Below are 6,015 nucleotides of genomic sequence, written 5' to 3'. Positions count from 1 at the left end.
ATCCATCCAATTGAAAATATATATTTATGTGGTAAAATGAGAACAAAATATATAATAATGGTACTATACAAAAAAGGAAAACAAATAGTAATGGAAAATATTAGGTAGAGAGTATTATTTAATCTCTTTTTAAGTGTGTATTTCACAAGGGTGAAGACTATCCTTTTATATGATATACAAATAATGCTTTTACAACCTTTGACAAATACGTTTAGTAAAATATTTAATTAATACAATAAATAGATACATTACGTTAAAAATAGATTAACAGAAATATCCACAATCAAATGGATTTGTAATACTCCCCTTAGATGTTTATAGATAATGTGTCTTGTTAAAACCTTACTAGAAAAAATCCAATGGGAAAAGGCCTAGTGAAGGAAAAAGATTACACATATTTTGTAATATGTCTTGAGTGTTGTCTCATTAAAAACCTTACTAGGAAAATTCAATAGGACAAAACCTTGGTTAAGGAAAAAAGAGTACAGCGCGTATTTTACTACCCCTGATTAAAAATTTATATGATATCTTGGAGATGGCGTATTTCAATCTTATATCTTGGTTTCTCAAATGTTGACGTTGGCAATGTCTTAGTGAATAAATCTGCAAGATTATCACTTGAACAAATATTGAACATTTATCTCACCATTTTGTTGAAGATCATGTATGAAAAATAACTTAGGTGAAATATGTTTTGTTTGGTCTCTTTTGATATATCCTTCCTTTAATTGAGTTGTGCAAGTAGCATTATCTTCAAACAATATTGTTGGATTTTTTGTTTGCACAGAAGGACCACATAATTGCAAAATGTGTTGAGTCATTGATTTCAATCATACACACTTTCGACTGGCTTCATGAACAACTATTATCTCTGCATGATTTGAAGAAGTAGCAACAATTGTTTGCTTCATCGAACGCCATGATATAGATTGTAACACCCCAAAAATGCTAACAAGAGTCGCATGTTGATAAACCACTGCTTAATTATTACAATATGTTTAATTCTCATTTCGGGAACTTGAAATAATGTTATATTTGCAACCTTGCTTAAAATAATTGTCATCGTAATTTAATGTATTGTATGGGGGTATTTGCGTAATGTTTTAATTAGAAATATGTATAACTTTAAAAGGAGGTGAAGGATATATATATAGGTGTATATGTATGTATTTGGGTAGCACACAAGTATTTGAGCAGCCAACTTTTATGGACAGTTGTGTATATGATAAGCACCTCTTGTGTTACTATATTTTGACACCTCCTCTTAGGAAATTCGTCTCACATGAAGTATAAGTCCCTTAGAACATTATCTAACCTGTTGTTCTTCAAGATCACAAGAGAAAATCTTGGTCTTTTTGGCTGGAAATCGAGTTACACTCTTCTCTTTGGTAAGTGGTAAAACCTGTTTTTTAGCTGGGTAGCGTTTAGTAGATTAAGCATATCTCGTTCTATAGAACTTTGTTTACTGTGAATAAATATGATTTGGAAAGATAATTTGTATATGTACAACTCTTATGTTTATGTTAAACTCTAGTTTAGTTGTTATGGATTCGAAATATGGGACGCATCATAGGAAAAGTTTTGTCCAGATTCTAAAGTTTGAAATCTTGTATGGATAACTGTTAGTGTTTTGAATATATCTTTCTATCCAAAATACATTTTGCGGTAATTCTTGGTTGTTTGCAACCTTAAGAGAGGTACCTACATCTTTCATGAAGAGTATACAGTCCAGTTTTTCTGTTTGCCATTTCAAATCTTAGTTGCGACATAGGATGGCTAGAATTTACTGTTTGGGAGCATAGTCGTATTTGTACAGGCTAGGCTTGCTTGTGATGATAATCCTATTTTACGTCATCATTATTGAGCTGCTAGAAAGTAAATAAGTTATTGAATTCATTTTTTTAAGGTTGTATATCCTTGTGTACAAGTTGAAGACTTTGATACGTTGTTGGTCTACGGTTTGACTCGTGGAGTTTTGTTGGACAGTTTTTGTGCTAAAGAACTGAGGTTTGTGTATAAACTTGTACTCTTTTTACCTGCTGGTATATCTGAAAGTTATATTGGTACCTTGGTTACCTCTTGTCACTTTGCATTGTCGTATTGATATTCTTTAATACATTAAAGACGCTTATGTAACTCGCCCACTTGTACGGATTGTTTGATCACTTAGCACTCTTGTTGGGACCTTGTCCTTCTTGTGGATGTGACTTTGTCACTCTTGGCATACCTCTTGGTTCGGATCATTTGTCATCTTGACTCTGGAATTTTAGTTCGTCTTAAGAATGAAAGTTGTCCATTTTAAGTACGAACTAAGAAGCCATTTTTTAATATGGTTCTTGGTTCTCTTGATTATTGGGTGTTAACCCTTCTTGATACCTACTCATGCTTGGTGTGACGACATGATGTATATATTAGGTGAGCCTTGTTATTGAATCTCTTGAAAAGTTGTGCTATGAGCATTCTTGACATTTGGACCTTTAAATATTGAACTTGATACTCCTTGTCTATTGTTTACTTGATTTACTAATTTTGTTGCGATTGTGCTGTCCTTGACTTGAGAATGATAACTTGGTGAATTTAAGGGCTCCAAACCTATAGTTTGTACACCACTAAGCTATATGCTTAGCTATAGTTGTTTCTATCATAGGGGCTCTTCGCGATGCTTGAAGCTGGCCATTGATGATGGAGATTTTGAAAGCCTTAAGGAAGATCGCATTTGCATATAAGCATATATATTTTGTATAACATTGGGACTTGTACATGATCTTTGTGCTGTATATTTACAGGAGATTTTGAGGGCTGATTTGGTCATGTCACCATGGGTTGTAATATAAGTATGGTTATACGTTTTTATCTTTTTGGGGTGTGTAAACCCAAGTCTTGTAATTTACTAATTTGCTATATGTATTGAAAGTTGTGTGAAGCATGAACCGACTGATTTCGGTACTCGAAAGCTTGTAATATTCTTGTTATTCCACCTTCGAGTGTGAGGTTAGCATATGCATGAAGATCTAGTCGGTTAATTGCATAAATGTTATATTTTTTTTTTGGAGTTCGTTATGAATCTAATCCCTCTACTAGATTAAAATCAGTATGTCCTCATTAATTGGTTTTAAATGTCGCAAGTATTTAATTAGATTTCTTGTTTAAGTAGTGGTATCGTTTTGAAAGGATCGCTACATAGATGTACCTCCATATGTGAATAAATAGTCTGTCTGAGATCATGGTTTATATGGGTCAAACAAATATTTTACATCTGCGTAACCGATCAATTATGACTTTGATGCATTAATTAGAATACAACAATCACATATCAATTGTTCCTTGAAGACATCTGAATATATGCTTAACATTTTTCCAATGTCTTCTTGTTGGACATGAGCTGAATCTCGCCAATAAACTTACTGCGAAATAAATATCTTATCTGATATTATTGGCAAGGTACATTAGTGCCCCAATAGCACTGAGATATGGAGTTTCATCAGCAAGAAGTTCTTCATCATTTTCTTGAGGTCGAAATGGATCTTTAATTATATCAAGGGATCTCACAACCATTGGGGTACTCAATGGGTGTGATTTATCCATGTAAAATCATTTCAAAACCTTTTTAGTATATGTTGATTGATAGATAAATATCTCATTTTCTAGATGTCCAATGTGAAGTTCAAGACAAAATTTTGTCTTATCAAGATCTTTCATTTCAAATTTCCTTCAAACACTCAACAACTTTTGAAAGTTCTTTAGGAGTTTCAATGATGTTTAAGTCATCAACATAAATAGATATTATTATAAATTCAGATTTTAACATTCGTATAAAAATAACAAATAGGGTCATTCTTATATCCTTCCTTTAGCAAATATTCGTTAAGACAATTATACCACACTCGCCCTAATTGTTTTAATCCATATAAAAAAAATGAAGATTTATTGAACAAGTTTCTTTTGAATTTTTATATGCTTCAAGCACTTGGTGCTTCAAGGATTTTCATAAAAATATTGTTGTCTAGTGAGCCATATAAATAGACTGTGACAACGTCCATTAGATGCATTTTAATCTTTTCATTAACTGTCATATTTATTAGATACCTGAAGGTAATTGCATCTACCACAAGAGAATATGTCTCCTCATTATCAATGTTAGGTCTTTGTGAAAATCTTTGTGTCACAAGTCATGCTTTATATCTTACAACTTTACCATTTTCATTGCGTTTTTGCACAAAAATCCATTTGTACCCCATTGGTTTGACACCTTCAATTCGGACTATTGGTCCGAAAACTTCACATTTTTCGAGTGAAGCTAGTTTTGTTTGAATTGCTTCCTTTCATTTTGACCAATCATTTCTATGTCTACATCCATAGACAGATCTTGGTTCCAAATCCTCATCTTGTTGCATTATTTCAACTACAACATTATAGGCAAAAATATTATCCACCACAATATTATTTCGATTTCACATTTTTCTCATCGAGACATAATTTATTGAGATTTCCTTGTTCTCATTATTTTTTGGTACTGGACCTCCTAAGTGGTGTCATCATTTATTATGCTTCAGAGCTCTTCATGAGTAATTTCCTCCATATTATGATCATCTTGATAATTTATTTATTTCTTTTTTTGAGGATTATTATCTTTGAAATCAATTGGTCTACCACGTTTTAAGTGTGGTCCAAACTCATTTGCCTTAATATTTTGTGTTATCGCGATATCAACTCGAACTTGAGCAATGACAACTGGGATATATGATTTAGTAACTTTGGAAGGTTAGTAAATGCAAATAAATCGTCTTTCGAACTTTTTGGTCACATTGATTTGTTCGAGGAACTAAACGAGACAGTGAAAGTGAATTCCGGTCTATCTCATTTTCCAACTGATTTTGCTTTTCCCTAATGTTGGGTATACTGATTCATCAAAATGACAATCATCAAATTTTATCGTAAATAAATCTCCAGTTATAGATTCCAAATATTTTATAATAGAACAAGATTCATACCCAATATATATCCTCAACCTTCTTTGGGGACCCATCTTTGTGCATTGTGGTGGAGCAATTAGAACATAAACCGCACAATCAAGATTCTAAGATAAGAAATGTTTGGCTCCTCATCAAAAACTAATTGCAATGGGGAGATGTCATGATAACTGATTGACCTTATGCGCACAAGTATTGCTGCATGCAAAATAATATTCCCCCCTATAATGAAACAAGAAACTTTGTCCTTATCAACAATGATCTAGCTATCAATTGAAGATGTTTAATCAATGACTCTGCTAGATCATTTTGTGTATGAACATGTGCAACATGATGTTCAACTGTTATTACAGTTGACAAACAATAATCCATTAAATGTCTGAGATGTTAACTCACCAACATTATCAAGAAAAATTATTTTTATTGCATAATCTGTAAATTGTGTTTTTAACCTTATTATTTGAGCCAACAACCTCGCAAAAGTCATATTGCGAGTTGATAATAAGCTCACATATGCTTATCTTGTATCAAGACCATATAATATTTAAATGGTCCAAGGGTGAATAGATCCACATATATCACCCTATATTCGTTCCAAAATGCAGGGGATTCCACCCAACCTTAGCTGCTGATGGTTTGATAACAAACTTTCCTTGAGAACAAGCAGCACAAGAGAATTTCTTCGACTGAAGAACATTTTGGTTCTTCAAAGTATGCTCATGTTAATTCTCAATTATTTTACGCATCATATTATAATCGGAATGGTCCAATCGATCATGTCAAATGATAAAATCATTAGAACCAGTAAATCTTTTGTTTACTATGACATGTAATTTAACCGTATCAATATTTGTATTGTACAATTCAGAAGAAAGTGCAGACAATTTTTAAAGCACAATTTTCTTCTCCGCATTTATTGTAGTAATATAAAAGTATTCAACATTTTCATCATTCGCAGTCTCAACATGATAGTTATTTTGACGAATAATCTTGAAACTTAACAAGTTTCTTTGAAACTTACTACAATACAATGCATTCTCAATTA

This window comes from Solanum stenotomum, chromosome 7 (assembly GCF_019186545.1).
Source record: "Solanum stenotomum isolate F172 chromosome 7, ASM1918654v1, whole genome shotgun sequence".
NCBI classification, from domain to species: domain Eukaryota; kingdom Viridiplantae; phylum Streptophyta; class Magnoliopsida; order Solanales; family Solanaceae; genus Solanum; species Solanum stenotomum.
This window is presented reverse-complemented; position numbering follows the sequence as displayed.